Genomic DNA, 18,722 nt, shown 5'->3' with positions numbered 1-18,722 from the left:
GTGCAAACAACATAAACCCAGGGGGGACAAATGTGTGTGTGTCTCATTTTGCACTGATGTATATTTCAGCGGCGGCCGCCTTAATTCTGATTTATCGTCCGCCCGTAAATGAGAAGGAAAAATATGTTTTAGAATTCCATCCAAGGCGGGCTGCGGAGAAAAACTAAATTCCGGGGGGAGTGTGTGATATTTAAGATGTCACAAATCCATATTGCATTAGCGCGCTTTGTTGCCGCGCCGCAGCACGCGTTTAATCACGCCGCCAAATGCTCGCGGACGCCTTCGCCGCCGTGATAAATCACGCCGGGCGCGGTCTTGTGGGCTCGACTTGTTGCTTTTACGCCAGTAAAAATGTATTTGCATGGGTCTGCTTTCAAATTGTCACGGTATTACAAATAAACCATTTTGCTGGTACAATTAGAATCATTTGTATACTTCCAAAAGGGTACACAGTAACAAAATCCAAAATTTTAGCTTTGAATATATTGTCTTGTTGAAATAAGCAGGGGCGTCCATGATAGCGTTGCTTGGATGACAACATATGCTGCTCCAAAACCTGTATGTACCTTTCAGCATTAATGGTGCCTTCACAGATGTGTAAGTTACCCATGCCTTGGCCACTAATGCACCCCCACACCATCACAGATGCTGGCTTTTCCACTTTATGCTTGGAACAATCCGGATGGTTATTTTCGTCTTTGTTCCGGAGGACACGATGTCCGCAGTTTCCCCAAAAAATGTGAAATGTGGACGCGTCAGACCACAGAACACTTTTCCACTTTGCATCAGTCCATCTTAGATGAGCTCGGGCCCAGCGGAGCCAGCGACGTTTCTGGGTGTTGTTGATAAATTACTGTGGCTTTGCATAGTGGAGTTTTAACTTGCACTTGCAGATGCAACTGTCGTTACTGACAGTGGTTTTCTGAATTGTTGAAAAGGATTTGCAAATGTGTGTTCTGTTTTTATTTACCATTTACACAACATTACAACCTGTGATGAGATGGCGACTTGTCCAGGGTGTACACTGCCTTCTGCCCGAATGCACTGAGATCGGCTCCAGTGACCCCCCGCGACCCCAAAGGGAATAAGCGGTGGGAAAATGGATGGATGGACACTAGATTTAAACCAACTTAAAATAGAATTACAGCGATTAAATTGAAGATTCACCAAAGGTGATAAAAAAATTATTAGAATTAGATTCAAGTCCATTAAAAAAAATTAAAAATGTAAGTTTAAAAAAAAAATATTTTAAACAGATATATTGAGATTAAAATAAGGGATGATGAAAACATCGAATAGAAATACATTTAAATTAATTTAAAAACATGTGTTGAAACTGGTTTAAGGAGATTAAAAATGTGGATATAAATAGGTTAGAACATCCATCTATCCATCCATTTTCTACCGCTTGTCCCTTTTTGAGATCGTGGGGGGTGCAGGAGCATATTAAAATATACATTAAAATACATTATTCATTGATTTAAGAAGATTACAAACAGATGTAGGTCAATTTAAATCAAAATGGGATTCAACGAATCTTCATCTAAATTAAAATAAATTCAATGACATGAAACTTATCGTTAAAAGATTGACGATTACAATAGATTACCAGCAGGTTCAAGTCCATTCAAATCCAATTCAAACAGATTTAAGAAGATCGAAAATGGATTTAAGGTCAAGTCAAACAGATTTAAAACAGATGTAATTTATTTTTAGAGATAAATATATTAAAAACGAATTAAAACCAATTAAAATACATTGAAGCAGATTTAAGAGATGGTACATTCAAACCAATTTAGGTCAATGTAAACATATTTAAAATAGATTTGGCGATTCCCAAACTGGACTGAAACCAGTTCTAAATAGAAGTACATTAACCGTGGATTAGAAATAAATTAAAAACAGAATTAAACAGACTTAAGGAGAATGGAAATACATCGATTTGTGGTTGATTCAAACTCATTTTAAATACTTTGGAATAAAGGAAAGACATATTTAAGGAGATTAAAAAGAGATTTCCATCCATCCTTCTTCTTCTGCTTATCCGAGGTGGGGTCGGGGGGCAGCAGCCTAAGCAGAGAAGCCCAGACTTCCCTCTCCTCAGCCACTTCCTAGGGAGGAGTTTCTGGTGGCATCCTGAACAGATGCCTCATCTGGCAGATCCCAGGTCAGAATTTGGATTGAAAGTATCTTCGCTCGATTTAGAAATGAAGTCAAGTAGATTCAAATGGACTAAAAGAAGATGAGGCCAAAAAGAATCCAACACATCATCTTCATTATCATCCTCATCGTGGTCCTACCTCCTGCAGCCGTGGCGACCCTGCATGTTGGAACTGAAAACTATCATCTCAGCTCATTGTTGCCACACATGGTAGTTTCATCAAAGTATTGGCCTGTGAAGGAAGGTCAACTCTGGCAGTGCGCAGGATTTATGGCAAAGGTCACACACACACACACACACACACACACACACACACACACACACACACACACACACACACACACACACACACACACACACACATACATACACATACACACATACACACATACACACATACACACATACACACATACACACATACACATACATACACACACACAAGGTTGGAGTAAAATATACTTACTTGATACTTCTTACACTCCAACATTGTTCCGGAAGATTCCAAACTCCACTTTGTCCTGCTCACTTCTTTTTAGTCAACACAGATTGAACAGCACTTTATTCTTGTAACATTAACACTATTTATATTATTATTATTCTAACATTAACACTATTATTATTATTATTATTCTAACATTACTACTATTAATATATTTTTTTATTATTATGACATTACCACTATTATTATTATTATAACATTACCACTATTATTGTTATTATTAATATAAGGTTACCACTTTTATTATTCAAATTTTACCACTATTATTATTATTAATATAACATTACCACTTTTATTATTATTATTCTAATATTGCCACTATTATTATTATTATTCTAACATTACCACTATTAATATTTTTTATTATTATTATGACATTACCACTACTATTATTATTATTATTCTAACATTATCACTATTATTATTTTATTATTCTAACATTACCACTATTATTATTATTCTAACTTTAACACTATTATTGTTATTAGTATTCTAACATTACCACTATTATTATTATTATTATTCTAACATTATCACTATTGTTATTATTCTCCTTCTTCTAACATTACCACTATTATATTTTATTATTCTAACATTACCACTATTATTATTATTCTAACATTACCACTATAATTATTATTCTAACATTAACACTATTATTATTATCATCATTATAACATTGACACTATAATTATTATTATTATTCTAAAATTACCACTATTATTATTATTATTCTAACATTACCACTATTGTTATTCTTCTTCTTCTAGAATCTGCTGGTCCGCAGTCACTTGATTAGGTACACTGCTGGTCCATGGTCACTTGATTAGGTACACTGTTGGTCCGCAGTCACTTGATTAGGTACACTGCTGGTCCATGGTCACTTGATTAGGTACACTGCAGGCCTGGAGTCACTTGATTAGGTACACTGCTAGTTCGGAGTCATTTGATTAGGTACACTGCTAGTTCGGAGTCATTTGATTAGGTACAGTGCTGGTCCGGAGTCACTTGATTAGGTACACCACTGGTCCGCAGTCACTTGATTAGGTACACTGTTGGTCCACAGTCACTTGATTAGGTAACCCACTGGTCCGCGGTCACTTGATTAGGTACACTGTGGTCCGCAGTCACTTGATTAGGTACACTGCTGGTCCTGAGTCACTTTATTAGGTACACTGCTGGTCCGGTGTCACTTTATTAGGTATACTGCTGGTCCGCGGTCACTTGATTAGGTACACTGTGGTCCGCGGTCACTTGATTAGGTACACCGCAGATCTACAGTCACTTGATTAAGTACAGTAGTCAGAAGTCATTTGATTAGGTACACTGGTCCGGATCGAGTCACTAGATTAGGTACACTGCTGGTCCAGAGTCACTTGATTAGGTACACCGCTGATCCACAGTCACTTGATTAAGTACAGTAGTCAGGAGTCATTTGATTAGGTACACTGGTCCGGGGTCACTTGATTAGGTACACTGGTCCGGATCGAGTCACTTGATTAGGTACACAGCTGGTCCACGGTCACTTGATTAGGTACACTGCTGGTTTGGAGTCACTTGATTAGGTACACTGGTGGTTTGGAGTCATTTGATTAGGTACACTGGTCCATGGTCACTTAATTAAGTACACTGGTCCGCAGGCACTTGATTAGGTACACTTGTCTGCAGTCACTTGATTAGGTACACTGCTGGTCAGGAGTCCCTTGATTAGGTACACTGGTACGCAGTCAATTGATTAGGTACCGTGGTCCGCAGTCATTTTAACTGCAACTTTCTCACTAGACATCTTGCATGTTTGGTTAAGGAGTTATTCTTGTAACAATTTTTATTATGCTTCAAACATAAATTTCCCCAAGATGCTAAGAACACTTCTTGTGATGTTACGTTTGTAACATGACGATGTAACGTTTTCCCTTACATTTCCGACTTGTTCTCAATTTTAGGTCTTTTTTCCTGTATCATTTAAAAAAAAAAAAAAAATTCAACTTTTCTTCCCTGTAACACTGCACATTCTAGTGAGGTTACATTTGTAATACAGCAATGTTATGACTTACTCTTACTTTTATAAATGTTGTGTCTTCTTTCCAAGAACATTGCAACTTTCAAATTTTCCCTGAAGCTTGTCTTTCTTGAAACATCACACACTTTTTGTGAAAAATTCTCGTGTAATGAATTTTAAAAGAATTTCCGTAACACTACAACTTCTTGCCATGTTACATTGGTAACATGACAATGTTACATTTTTCTCAAAAATGTCTTGAATCTCAATATTAGGACTTTAATCTTGTATTATTTCATATTTTTGGTGTGAAATTGTCCTTTTCTTTCCATAACACTACAATTTCACATGACGTTACGTCTGTAACATGACAATCTATTACATGTTCTCAATATTTGGTCTTTTTTCTTGTATCATTAATGTTTTTAAATGAAATCCTCATTTTCTTCCCTGTAACACTGCAAATTCTAGTGATGTTACATTTGTAACACAGCAACGTTATGGTTTTCCCTTACTTTTATAAATGTTGTGTCTTCTTTCTGAGAACATTGACTTGTCTTTCTTGAAACATCACACTTTTTGTGTAAAATTATTACGTTTTTCTTTTCGTAACATGACAACTTCTCGCCATGTTACATCGGTAACATGACAATGTTACGTTTTTTCTTAAACATTTCTTAAATAATCTCAATATTAGGACCTTTTTCTTGCATCGTGTCATTTTTTTGGTGTGAAATTGTCATTTTCTTCCCATAACACTACAATTTCACACGACGTTACGTCTGTAACATGACAGTGTTACATTTTTCTTTACAGTTATGATTACATGTTCACAATATTTGGTCTTTCTTCTTGTATCATTAATGTTTTTAAATGAAATTGTTATTTTCTTCCCTGTAACACTGCAAATTCTAGTGATGTTACATTTGTAACACAGCATGGTTATGATGTTCCCTTACTTTTATAAATGTGTCTTCTTTCCAAGAACATTGCAACTTTCAAATTTTCCCTGAGGCTTGTCTTTCTTGAAACATCACACACTTTTTGTGTAAAATTCCCACGTTTTGCTTTCCGTAACACAACAACTTCTCGCCATGTTACATCGGTAACATGACGATGTTACGTTTTTCTTAAAAAATTCTTAAATACTCTCAATATTAGGCCTTTTTTCTTGCATCATGTCATATTTTTGGTGTGAAATTGTCATTTTCTTCCCATAACACTATAATTTCACACGACGTTACGTCTGTAACATGAAAATATTACATTTTTCTTTACATTTATGATTACATGTCTTACATGTTCTCAATATTTGGTATTTTTTCTTGTATCATTAATGTTTTTAAATGAAATCCTCATTTTCTTCCGTGTAACACTGCAAATTCTAGTGATGTTACATTTGTAACACAGCAATGTTATGATTTTCCCTTACTTTTATAAATGTCGTGTCTTCTTTCTGAGACTTGTCTTTCTTGAAACATCACACTTTTTGTGTAAAATTCTCCCGTTTTTCTTTTCGTAACATGACAACTTCTCCCCATGTTACATCGGTAACATGATGTTACGTTTTTTCTTAAAAATTTCTTAAATAATATCAATATTAAGACTTTTTTCTTGCATCATGTCATTTTTTTGGTGTGAAATTGTCATTTTCTTCTCATAACTCTACAACTTCTCGCGACGTTACGTCCGTAACATGACAATGTTACATTTTTCTTTACATTTATGATTACATGTCCTCAATATTTGGTCTTTTTTCTTGAGTCATTAATGTTTTTAAATGAAATTGTTATTTTCTTCCCTGCAACACTGCAAATTCTAGTGATGTTAGATTTGTAACACAGCAATGTTATGATTTTTTCCCTTACTTTTATGAATGTGTCTTCTTTCCAAGAAGATTGCAACTTTCAAATTTTCCCTGAGGCTTGTCTTTCTTGAAACATCACACACTTTTTGTGTAAATTTTCCACGTTTTTCTTTCCGTAACACAACAACTTCTTGCCATGTTACATCGGTAACATGACGATGTTACGTTTTTTCTTAATTGTTTTTTAAATAATCTCAATATTAGGACTTTTTTCTTGCATCATGTCATTTTTTTGGTGTGAAATGGTCATTTTCTTCTCATAATTCTACAACTTCTCGCGACGTTACGTCTGTAACATGACAATGTCACATTTTTCTCTACATTTATGATTACATGTCTTACATGTTCTTGCTATTTGGTCTTCTTTCTTGTGTCATTAATGTTTTTAAACGAAATTGTTATTTTCTTCACTGTAACACTGCAAATTCTAGTGATGTTACATTTGTAACATAGCAATGTTATGATTTCCTTTACTTTTATAGATGTGTCTTCTTTTCAAGGACATTGCAACTTTCAAATTTTCCCTGAGGCTTGTCTTTCTTGAAACATCACACACTTTTTGTGTAAAATTCTCACCTTTTTCTTTCCGTAACACAACAACTTCTCGCCATGTTACATCGGTAACATGACGATGTTACGTTTTTTCTTTAAAATTTCTTAAATAATCTCAATATTAGGACTTTTTTCTTGCATCATGTCATTTTTGGGGTGTGAAATGGTCATTTTCTTCTCATAATTCTACAACTTCTCGCGACGTTACGTCTGTAACATGACAATGTTACATTTTTCTCTACATTTATGATTACATGTCTTACATGTTCTCAATATTTGGTCTTCTTTCTTGTGTCATTAATGTTTTTAAACGAAATTATTTTCTTCCCTGTAACGCTGCAAATTCTAGTGATGTTACATTTGTAACACAGCAATGTCATGATTTTTCCTTACTTTTATAGATGTGTCTTCTTTTCAAGAACATTGCAACTTTCAAATTTTCCCTGAGGCTTGTGTTTCTTGAAACATCACACACTTTTTGTGTAAAATTCTCACCTTTTTCTTTCCGTAACACAACAACTTCTCGCCATTTTACATCGGTAACATGACGATGTTACGTTTTTCTTTAAAAATTCTTAAATAATCTCAATATTAGGCCTTTTTTCTTGCATCATGTCATATTTTTTGTGTGAAACTGTCATTTTGCGAGGCCTCGTGGTGGTGTCGCGAGCGAGGACGCGGGGTGGCCATCTTTAAAGGCAGCGAGCGCGGCGTTAACAAGCTTAGGAAGAGATTAGGACACGACGCTGTGATCTGGCGTGTGTTTGGCCACATGTGCGCGCTCCTTTCACATGCTAAGCGGCGTGCTAATTGGGCGGCCAGAGTCCATTTATGTAATCCCCCCAACAAGGCCGGCACACGCTCCCGGCATTGAGCGAAGTGGGCGTGACCGGGAGTCCAATTAAAGGCCGCTCAGTCTCCATTTAGCCGCACTCAATGGAGCGGCGCCGTGCGTGGCGCAAACAAAAGGAGGCTCCCAGAAGCCTTTAACTCCCCCAAGGGCCGGCCCGCCTGCCCGGGACCCCGCTCCGGCAGGGACAGGAGGGCCAAATGAGATGCGCATTTAAAAAGGTGCAAAGGGGGCGGGGCCGGGCCTGACCGGAGGTTAATGGGAGCGCCCTCGGAGGTGAGACTTTGGCGCCACTCGGCATGGGGAAGGTGACCAACCGGGAACGAGGGGAGGATTTTTAAGAGGACCATTAGCATGGTGATGAGAGCATACTTTACATTAGCATTGTGATGAGACTTTTACACGCTCCGTCTTCCTACTTTTGGGAATTGTGAAGTGAAGTGAATTATATTTATAAAGTGCTTTACATTTAACTGGAAGCAGGTGGGTAAAGTGTCTTGCCCAAAGACACAACGACAGTGACTCCGATGGCGGAAGTGGGAATCGAACCTGCAACCTTCAACTTGCTGACACGACCACTTTACCAACCAAGCTATCATTTTAAAGTGAAAAAAAATGATACACACCCGCGATAATGTTTAGAATGAAGAAAAAAAATGGAATATGACAACTTTTGTACGTTTTTGACAACTCTTTTGCCACAAAAATGTTCAATTCCTGTCATTTTACGAACTTGTAACATTCTCGTAACATTCAAGTTTACGTCTGGTGACATTGTGTCTTTTTATTCCTGCATCTTTACCTGTTTTCTATTCTTCTAAGACGAAAAACTTTTGTCTCATGCAATTCAACTTCCATCCATCCGTCCATTTCCTACCGCTTGTCCCTTTACCCCCCGCAATTGAACCTTTTACTTAATATTTCTCGTAACATTACGATTTTCTTGCTTTGCAAGTTTTGTTACGTTACAATTACCCGCTACAGTTTTCAAGATTGTAATATTCCTTATTTTTTGTGTAAAAATGTAATGTTTTTCCCGTAACACTAACTTTTAGTGATGTTACATAACATGGAAACGTTACGATTTTCCATTTCATTGTGTTAATATTGCGTCTTTTTCCAGTAACATTACATACCTCTTGTTAAAAATGTTGATGTTTTTCTCGTAACACTGCACCTTTCAGTGATGTTACGTAACGTGGCGATGTTAAGTAACATGGCAATGTTCCGATTTTCCATTTCATTGTGTTAATATTGCGTCTTTTTCTCGTGACATTACATACCTTTTGTTTAAAATTTCGATGTTTTCCCGTAACACTGCACCTTTCAGTGATGTAACAAAGTGACAATGTTACGAAACATGGCAATGTTATGATTTTCCTCGCTTTGTGTTAATATTGCGTCTTTTTCTTGTAACACTACATACCTTTTGTGTAAAATTTTGATGTTTTCCCCGTAACACTGCACCTTTCAGTGTTGTGATAAAGAGACAATGTTACGAAACGTGGCAATGTTATGATTTTCCTTGTCTTTGTGTTAATATTGCGTCTTTTTCTTGTAACACTACTTACCTTTTTTCTTAAAAAGTACATGTTTATTCCCGTAACACTGCAACTTTTAGCGATGTTACATAACGTGGCAATGTTACGATTTTTTGTTTCACTGTGTTAACATTGCGTCTTTCATTACATATTTTTTGTGTAAAATTTAAATGTTTTTCCGATAACACTGCAGCTTGTAGTGATCTTACGTAACGTGGCATTGTTAGGATTTTCCATTTCATTGTGTCTTTTTCTTAAAACATTACATACCTTTTGTGTAAAATTTCTGTTTTTTTCCCGTAACACTGCAACTTTTAGTGATGTCACGTAACGTGGCAATGTTACGATTTTCCGTTTCATTGTGTTAATATTGCGTCTTTTTCTTGTAACACTACATAGCTTTTGTGGAAAAATTTCTATGTTTTTCCGATAACACTGCAACTTTTAGTGATGTTGCGCAACGTGGCAACATTCCGATTTTCCGTTTCATTGTGTTCATATTGCGTCTTTTTCCCGTAACACTACATACTTTTTGTGTACAATTTTAATGTTTTTCCCGTAACATTGCAACTTTTAGTGATGTTAGGTAACGTGTCAATGTTACGATTTTCCCTTTCATTGTGTTAATATTGTGTCTTTTTCTCGTAACATATACCTTCTGTGTAAAATCTTAATGTTTTTCCCATAACACTGTAGCTTTTAGTGATGTTACGCAACGTGGCAATGTTACGATTTTCCGTTTCACTGTGTTAATATTGCGTCTTTCATTACATATTTTTGGAGTAAAATTTAAATGTTTTTCCGATAACACTGCAACTTTTAGTGATGTTGCGCAACGTGGCAACATTCCGATTTTCCGTTTGTTCATATTGCGTCTTTTTCCCGTAACACTACACACTTTTTGTGTAAAATTTTTATGTTTTTCCCGTAACATTGCAACTTTTAGTGATGTTAGGTAACGTGTCAATGTTACGATTTTCCCTTTCATTGTGTTAATATTGTGTCTTTTTCTCGTAACATATACCTTCTGTGTAAAATGTTTATGTTTTTCCCATAACACTGCAGCTTTCAGTGATGTTACGCAACGTGGCAATGTTACGATTTTCCGTTTCACTGTGTTAATATTGCGTCTTTCATTACATATTTTTGGAGTAAAATTTAAAAGTTTTTCCGATAACACTGCAACTTTTAGTGATGTTACGTAACGTGGAAATTTTCCTTTTCTCACCGCAACTTCGCCAACTTCTTATAGCTTTACATTTATAACATTGCAATGTTAGAATTTTTCTGTACATATTCTCGGTATTACGTTTGCTTTCTGGTGACATTACACACTTTTTGTGTAAGGCTCCCATTTTTTTTCTTCCCATAAAATTACAGCTTCTCGTGACGTTACGTTTGTAACATGACAATGTAACAAACGTACATTGCTTACATTTTCTCAATATTACGTCTTTTTTTCTTGTGTATTTCTTTAATTTGTGTGTGAAATTTAAAATGTTCAAATGTGCAATTTTCCAAATTTTCCTTAGGTATTCTTGATATTAGTTTTTTTCACGTAACAGTACACACTTTGTGTGTAGGTCTCCCATTTTGTTTCTTCCCCTAACACTGAAACTTCCTGTGACGTTACGTTTGTAACACGACAATTTTACGTTACATTTCTTACACTTTCTCAATATTAGGTCTTTTTTTCTTGTGTATTTCTTCATTTCTGTGTGAAATTTTCATATTCTCACCCTAACTTAGCCCACTTCTCGTGACTGTACGTTTGTAATATTGCAATTTCCGAATGTTTCCTTACATATTCTTGATATTCAAATTTTTTTTTTCGTAGCAGTAAACACTTTTTGTGTAAGTCTTCCATTTTGTTTCTTCCTCTAAGACTGACACTTCCCGTGATGTTACGTTTGTAACATGACAATGTTACGTTTCTCCTTACATTTCTGATTACGTTGCTTACATTTTCTCAACATTAGGTCTTTTTTTCTTGTGCTTGAAATTTTCGTATGCTCACCGTAACTTCGCCAACTTCTCGTGACGGTACGTTTGTAACGTTGTAATTTTAGAATTTTTCCTTTCATATTCTTGATATTACATTTTTTTTCTCGTAACAGTATACACTTTTTATGCAAGTCTCCCATTTTGTTTCTTCTACTGACACTGAAACTTCCCGTGACGTTACGTATGTAACACAACAATGTTATGTTATATTTCTTACATTTTCTCAACATTAGGTCTTTTTTTTCTTGTATCTATATTTTTTGTGTGAAATTTTCATCGTCTCACCGCAACTTCGCCAACTTCTCATCGCGTTACGTTTGTAACGTTTTCTTACGTTTTTTTGATATAACGTCTTCTTTCCTGTAACATCCATCCATGCATTTTGTACCGCTTATTCCCTTTTGGGGTTGCGGGGCGCCTATCTCAGCTACAATCGGGCGGAATGCGGGGTACACCCTGTGCAGTACACACTTTTTTGTGTCAAATCCTCATTTTTTTTCCCTTTTCGTAACAACTTTGTGTGACGTCAGGGTTGCAACACCGCAATCTTATGAATTTTCCTGGCGTTTTCTTAATTTTGCGTCTTCTTTCGGGTGTTGTCTAGAGTCGTGTACTTATTGGTGTGTCACGGGAGGTGCAACAAAACAAGTATTTCTCTCCTAACTTTGGCTTTTAGAGGGAAGGAAGCGAGCGACCACTCATGCTGGCCTTCATTGTTACATGTGAAGCTCTTCATTTAGGTGTGTGTGTGTGTGTTCACCACTAACACGCTGCTGTGTGAGTCACATTGTGTTTTAGTTGTGTTTTTAGCGATCTGACGAGCACTCACTCGGCCGTCAACCCTTTTAACCAATTTGCCTCCTTTCCTCCATTTTAACCTGTCACACACACACACACACGCACGCACACACACAGGTTATCATTTGGAATGGGGATCAAGTTGTTGTTCAGTACTTGTGGGGACCCCCCTTTCTACAGGTTGTGTAGTCATAAAAAAAATGAGGTCAAATGGCCACTGCCCAGTTATCTCATACACGTCTTTAAATCTCTGGATTGATGAAGTAATGTGCTGTTCGTACATACTGGGGACCCTAGGGAAAAAAGAGTGAATATGGTTAATGGGGACCATATTTCAATAATTGTGCATAAAACACACACATTTGTACGTGACTACTGAGGACCATTTAAAAAAAAAAAAAAAAAAGTTCAAATTAAATATGATGTGATCCTCAGAATTCTTATAGGAAGTTTCACCACTTCAATGTTAAAGCAAATCCTGCATCTTCTGCGACATTACTGACAACGGCTATTTAGCAGTAAGGAAGTTGTCTGCAACTACAACTAGCATATACAGAAGGATGGAAAATTCTGATTGTGAATCATCCTTTAAGGTAATAATGTTTAAAGCTTAAAAATCACATAGGCATCTTCAGAATGGATCGGACTATCATTTAAAAAGGTTTCTGTTTTTTTGGTCCCCATATCGTCAGAAGTCCCCTAAAGGTGTGTAAACAGGGCCATGTCCCCATTAAGTCAGCATTGCCAGAACTCACACACACACACACGCACACACACACAAAATTGGAAATGTCAAACTGATTTTTGACTGATCATTTCTTTTTAACCCACTTGAGTGTCTTTAAAGCGCGATCAAGCAGTAATTAAAGGTTGTTTGAAAAGGCAGAAAGACGTGTTCTTACAAGAGGACACACACACACACACTACACACACGTACGCACACAAAACACACCCCAACAATTGTTGGAAGATGCACCTGCAAGAAACGCATCAAAAATCCCCCCCCGACCCTCCACTAAAAGCTTCAATGACGACTGTTTTAGAAAAGACTTACAAAAAAGACACGATTTATTCCACAAAGACGAATGGAATCGCCATGACGACGGCACTCTCACATTCTTCAGACATCTTTGCCGCAGTCCTTTAAAAAACAAGAGTTTTGTTTAAATAGGACCCAGGTTTAGCTGTCCGTATTTTTCAAGTTTGTAAGTCATTTTACTGGTAGAAGACTACAGTAACAAAATTGCTGTAATCTCCTTATGTTATTCTCGTAACATTTTACTCATTTTTTAATCGGATGCAATAAGACTTTTTATTTTTTTGTAAAACTACCGTTTTATTTTTTTGTAGCACTACAACTGAACTCATGTAACGTTACAACTTGTGTCTTAAATGTAAAAAAAATTATTCCATTTTTTTTTAATGTTACAAAAAACCTGCTTTGCTTATCGTAACTTAATTTTTTTTGCAACTTGTAACATCACATCTGTCTTCCAACTAGCGATGTTATTTCTTTTGTAATACTCTAGGAATTTATTTGTAACATTCAAAACTGTCGTAAAATCCTGTCTTTAATTTTGTAACACTACGTTCTTTTATTTCGTAATGTCAGTTATTTATTTGTAATATACTACAAGTGTTTTGTAACATTAAAAAGTAAAAAGTGCCACTGATAGTCACACATGCAAGTTGTCGTAAGATCCTGACTTTATTCCCGTAACACTACGTTCTTATTTTATTTTGTACTATTTTACGACTTGTTTCTAACATCACAAAGTGTCCTAACATCCTGACTTTAATCCTGCAACACTACGTTCTTTTATTTTGTAATATTTCAACTTTTGTGTAACATTACAAGTTGTCGTAACAACCTGACTTCAATCCCGTAACACTACGTTTTTCTTTTATTTTGTAATGTTACGTTTATATTTTGCAATATTCTACGACTTTTTTGTAACATTACAAGTTGTCGTAACCTCCTGACTTTATTCCCGTAACACTACGTTCTTCTTTTATTTTGTAATATTAGTTTTTTATTTTGTAATATTCTACAACTTTTTTGTAACATTAAAAAGTTAAAAGTACAACTGATAGTCACACAAGTTGTCATAACATCCCGACTTTAATCCTGTAACACTACGTTCTAATTTAATTTGTACTATTCTACGACTTTTTTGTAACATTACAAACTGTCCTAACATCCTGACTTTAATCCTGCAACACTACATTCTTTTATTTTGTAATATTCCAACTTTTGTGTAACATTACAAGTTTTCGTAACATCCTGACTTCAATCCCGTAACACTATGTTCTTTTTTTATTTTGTAATGTTAGGATTTTATTTTGCAATATTCCACGACTTTTTTGTAACACTACAAGTTGTCGTAACATCCTGGCTTTATTCCCGTAATACTACTTTCTTCTTTTATTTTGTAATCTTAGTTATTTATTTTGTAATATTCTACAACTTTTTTGTAACATTAAAAAGTTAAAAGTACCACTGACAGTCACACACACAAATTGTCGTAACATCCCAACTTTAATCCCGTAACACTATGTTCTAATTTAATTTTGTAATATTCTAGGACTTTTTTGTAACATGACAAGATGTCGTAACATCCTGAATTTAATCCCGTAACACTATGTTCTTGTTTTATTTTGTAATATTCACAACTTTTTTTTGTAAGATTACAAGTTGTCCCGTAACACAACATTCTTCTTTTATTTTGTAATATTCTACAACTTTTTTGTAACATTACAAATTGTCGTAACTTCCGGACTTTAATCCCGTAAAACTACGTTATTCTTTTATTTTGAAATATTCTACTACTTTTTTGTAACATTAAAAGTTGTCGTAAAAACCTGACTATAATCCTGTAACACTACATTCTTCTTCTATTTCGTAATATTCTACGACTTTTTTGTAACATTACAAATTGTCGTAACATCCTTACTTTAATCCTGTAACACTACGTCCTTCTTTTATTTTGTAATGTTAGTAATTTGTTTTATAATATTCTACAATTTTTTTTGTAACATTACAAGTTGTTGTTACATCCTGACTTTAATCCCGTAACACTACGTTTTTTTTAATTTTGTAATATTCTACAACTTTTTTGTAACATTACAAATTGTCGTAACATCTGGACTTTAATCCCATAATACTATGTCCGTCTTATTTTGTAATGTTAGTTATCCATTCCATTTTTCTACCTCTTATTCCTTTTTGGGGTGGCGGGGGGCGCTGGCGCCTATCTCAGCTACAATCGGGCGGAAGGCGGGGTACACCCTGGACAAGTCGCCACCACATCGCAGGGCGAACACAGATAGACAGACAACATTCACATTCACATTCACACACTAGGGCCAATTTTAGTGTTGCCAATCAACCTATCCCCAGGTGCATGTCCTTGGAAGTGGGAGGAGCCTATCCACAGGTGCATGTCTTTGGAAGTGGGAGGAAGCCGGAGTAGAACCCACGCATTCACGGGGAGAACATGCAAACTCCACACAGAAAGATCCCGAGCCTGGGATTGAACCCAGGACTGCAGGACCTTCGTATTGTGAGGCAGACGCACTAACCCCTCTTCCACCGTTATTTTTTTTGTAAAATTCTTCAACTTTTTTTTTGTAAAATTACAAGTTGTCGTAACACCCTGACTTTAATCCCAGAACACTACGTTCTTCTTAAATTTTGTAATATTCTACGACTTTTAGGTAACATTACAAATTGTCGTAACAGCCTGACTTTAATCCCGTAACACTATGTTTTTATTTCATTTTGTAATGTCAGGTTTTTAATTTTGCAATAGTCCACGACTTTTTTGGAACATTACAAATTGTCGTAACATCCTTATTTTAATCCAGTAATACGATGTTCTTCTTTTATTTTGTAATACTCTACGACTTTTAGGTAACATTACAAGTTGTCGTAACATCCTGACTTTAATCCCAGAACACTACGTTCTTCTTAAATTTTGTAATATTCTACGACTTTTAGGTAACAGTACAAATTGTCGTAACATCCTGACTTTAATCACGTAACACTGTTTTTATTTCATTTTGTAATGTTAGGTTTTTAATTTTGCAATAGTCCACGACTTTTTTGGAACATTACAAATTGTCGTAACATCCTGACTTTAATCCCAGAACACTACGTTCTTCTTAAATTTTGTAATATTCTACGACTTTTAGGTAACATTACAAATTGTCGTAACATCCTGACTTTAATCCCGTAACACTATGTTTTTATTTCATTTTGTAATGTTAGGTTTTTAATTTTGCAATAGTCCACGACTTTTTTGGAACATTACAAATTGTCGTAACATCCTGATTTTAATCCCGTCACACGATGTTCTTCTTTTATTTTGTAATACTCTACGACTTTTAGGTAACATTACAAGTTGTCGTAACATCCTGACTTTAATCCCGTAACACTATGTTTTTATTTCATTTTGTAATGTTAGGTTTTTAATTTTGCAATAGTCCACGACTTTTTTGGAACATTACAAATTGTCGTAACATCCTTATTTTAATCCAGTAACACGATGTTCTTCTTTTATTTTGTAATACTCTACGACTTTTAGGTAACATTACAAGTTGTCGTAACATCCTGACTTTAATCCCAGAACACTACGTTCTTCTTAAATTTTGTAATATTCTGCGACTTTTAGGTAACAGTACAAATTGTCGTAACATCCTGACTTTAATCCCGTAACACTATGTTTTTATTTAATTTTGTAATGTTAGGTTTTTAATTTTGCAATAGTCCACGACTTTTTTGGAACATTACAAATTGTCGTAACATCCTGACTTTAATCCCAGAACACTACGTTCTTCTTAAATTTTGTAATATTCTACGACTTTTAAGTAACAGTACAAATTGTCGTAACATCCTGACTTTAATCCCGTAACACTATGTTTTTATTTCATTTTGTAATGTTAGGTTTTTAATTTTGCTATAGTCCACGACTTTTTTGGAACATTACAAATTGTCGTAACATCCTGATTTTAATCCCGTAACACGATGTTCTTCTTTTATTTTGTAATACTCTACGACTTTTAGGTAACATTACAAATTGTCGTAACATCCTGACTTTAATCCCAGAACACTACGTCCTTCTTAAATTTTGTAATATTCAACGACTTTTAGGTAACATTACAAATTGTCGTAACATCCTGACTATAATCCCATAACACTATGTTTTTATTTCATTTTGTAATGTTAGGTGTTTAATTTTGCAATAGTCCACGACTTTTTTGTAACATTACAAATTGTCGTAACATCCTGACTTTAATCCCTTAACACTATGTTTTTATTTCATTTTGTAATGTTAGGTTTTTAATTTTGCAATAGTCCACGCCTTTTTTGGAACATTACAAATTGTCGTAACATCCTGATTTTAATCCCGTAACACGATGTTCTTCTTTTATTTTGTAATATTCTACGACTTTTAGGTAACATTACAAGTTGTCGTAACATCCCGACTTTAATCCCGTAACACTATGTTTTTCTTTCATTTTGTAATGTTAGGTTTTTTATTTTGCGATAGTCCACAACTCTTTTGTAACATTACAAATGGTCGTAACATCCTGATTTTAATCCCGTAACACGACGTTCTTCTTTTATTTTGTAATATTCTACGACTTTCAGGTAACATTACAAGTTGTCGTAACATCCCGACTTTCATCCCGTAACCCTACGTTCTTCTTTTATTTTGTAATGTTAGTTATTTATTTTGTCATATGGTACGACTTTATTTTGTAACATTAAAACTTGTTGTAACATCTCCAATGAAGTCTCGCAACATTACAGCTTTTTTTCCCTTTTTAATCACATAGTTAGTTTTTACGTTCCTAATATTCTGACTTTTTTCTTTAAGTGCGCCGCATTGTCGGGAAAATACGGGACTATTTTACTATGCTAACAAAAAACAAGTAAGATGTATATTCATTTTTTTTTCATATATATTTTTTCCCCACATTCCTGTTTTAGAATTGACTTTGCTTTGGAAAGCGTCATTGTGCTCGTGTGTGAGCGCTCACTGGTGTGTGTGTTGTGTAAAATGTGAACAGCTGGCCGTGGAAAAGAGCGGAGCGGCGGAGGTGATGGATGCGAGCGGAGTCGGTGTGACAGATGAGCTAACAGGTGTTAGCCACGCACGCCGCGACCACACTTTTTCATCAGGACAACATCCGTGTGTGTGTGTGTTTATGTGCTGGTGTAGCTGAGAAGGAACACTGCGCTATTGTCTTTGTGTATGCACAGGAATACTCTAGCCTCTATGTGTCCTATATGTATGTATATATGTATTTGTTAGGTATATATGTATATATACACACACACACATATATATGTATATACATATGTATATATACATTTATATGTATATATGTATTTGTCGGGTATATATGTATTCTTTAAGTATATATTCGTAACCGAATATAT

Source organism: Nerophis ophidion, linkage group LG08 (genome assembly GCF_033978795.1).
Source record: "Nerophis ophidion isolate RoL-2023_Sa linkage group LG08, RoL_Noph_v1.0, whole genome shotgun sequence".
In the NCBI taxonomy this organism is placed as follows: domain Eukaryota; kingdom Metazoa; phylum Chordata; class Actinopteri; order Syngnathiformes; family Syngnathidae; genus Nerophis; species Nerophis ophidion.
The sequence above is the reverse complement of the archived record's forward strand: the minus strand, read 5'-3'. Positions refer to the sequence as shown.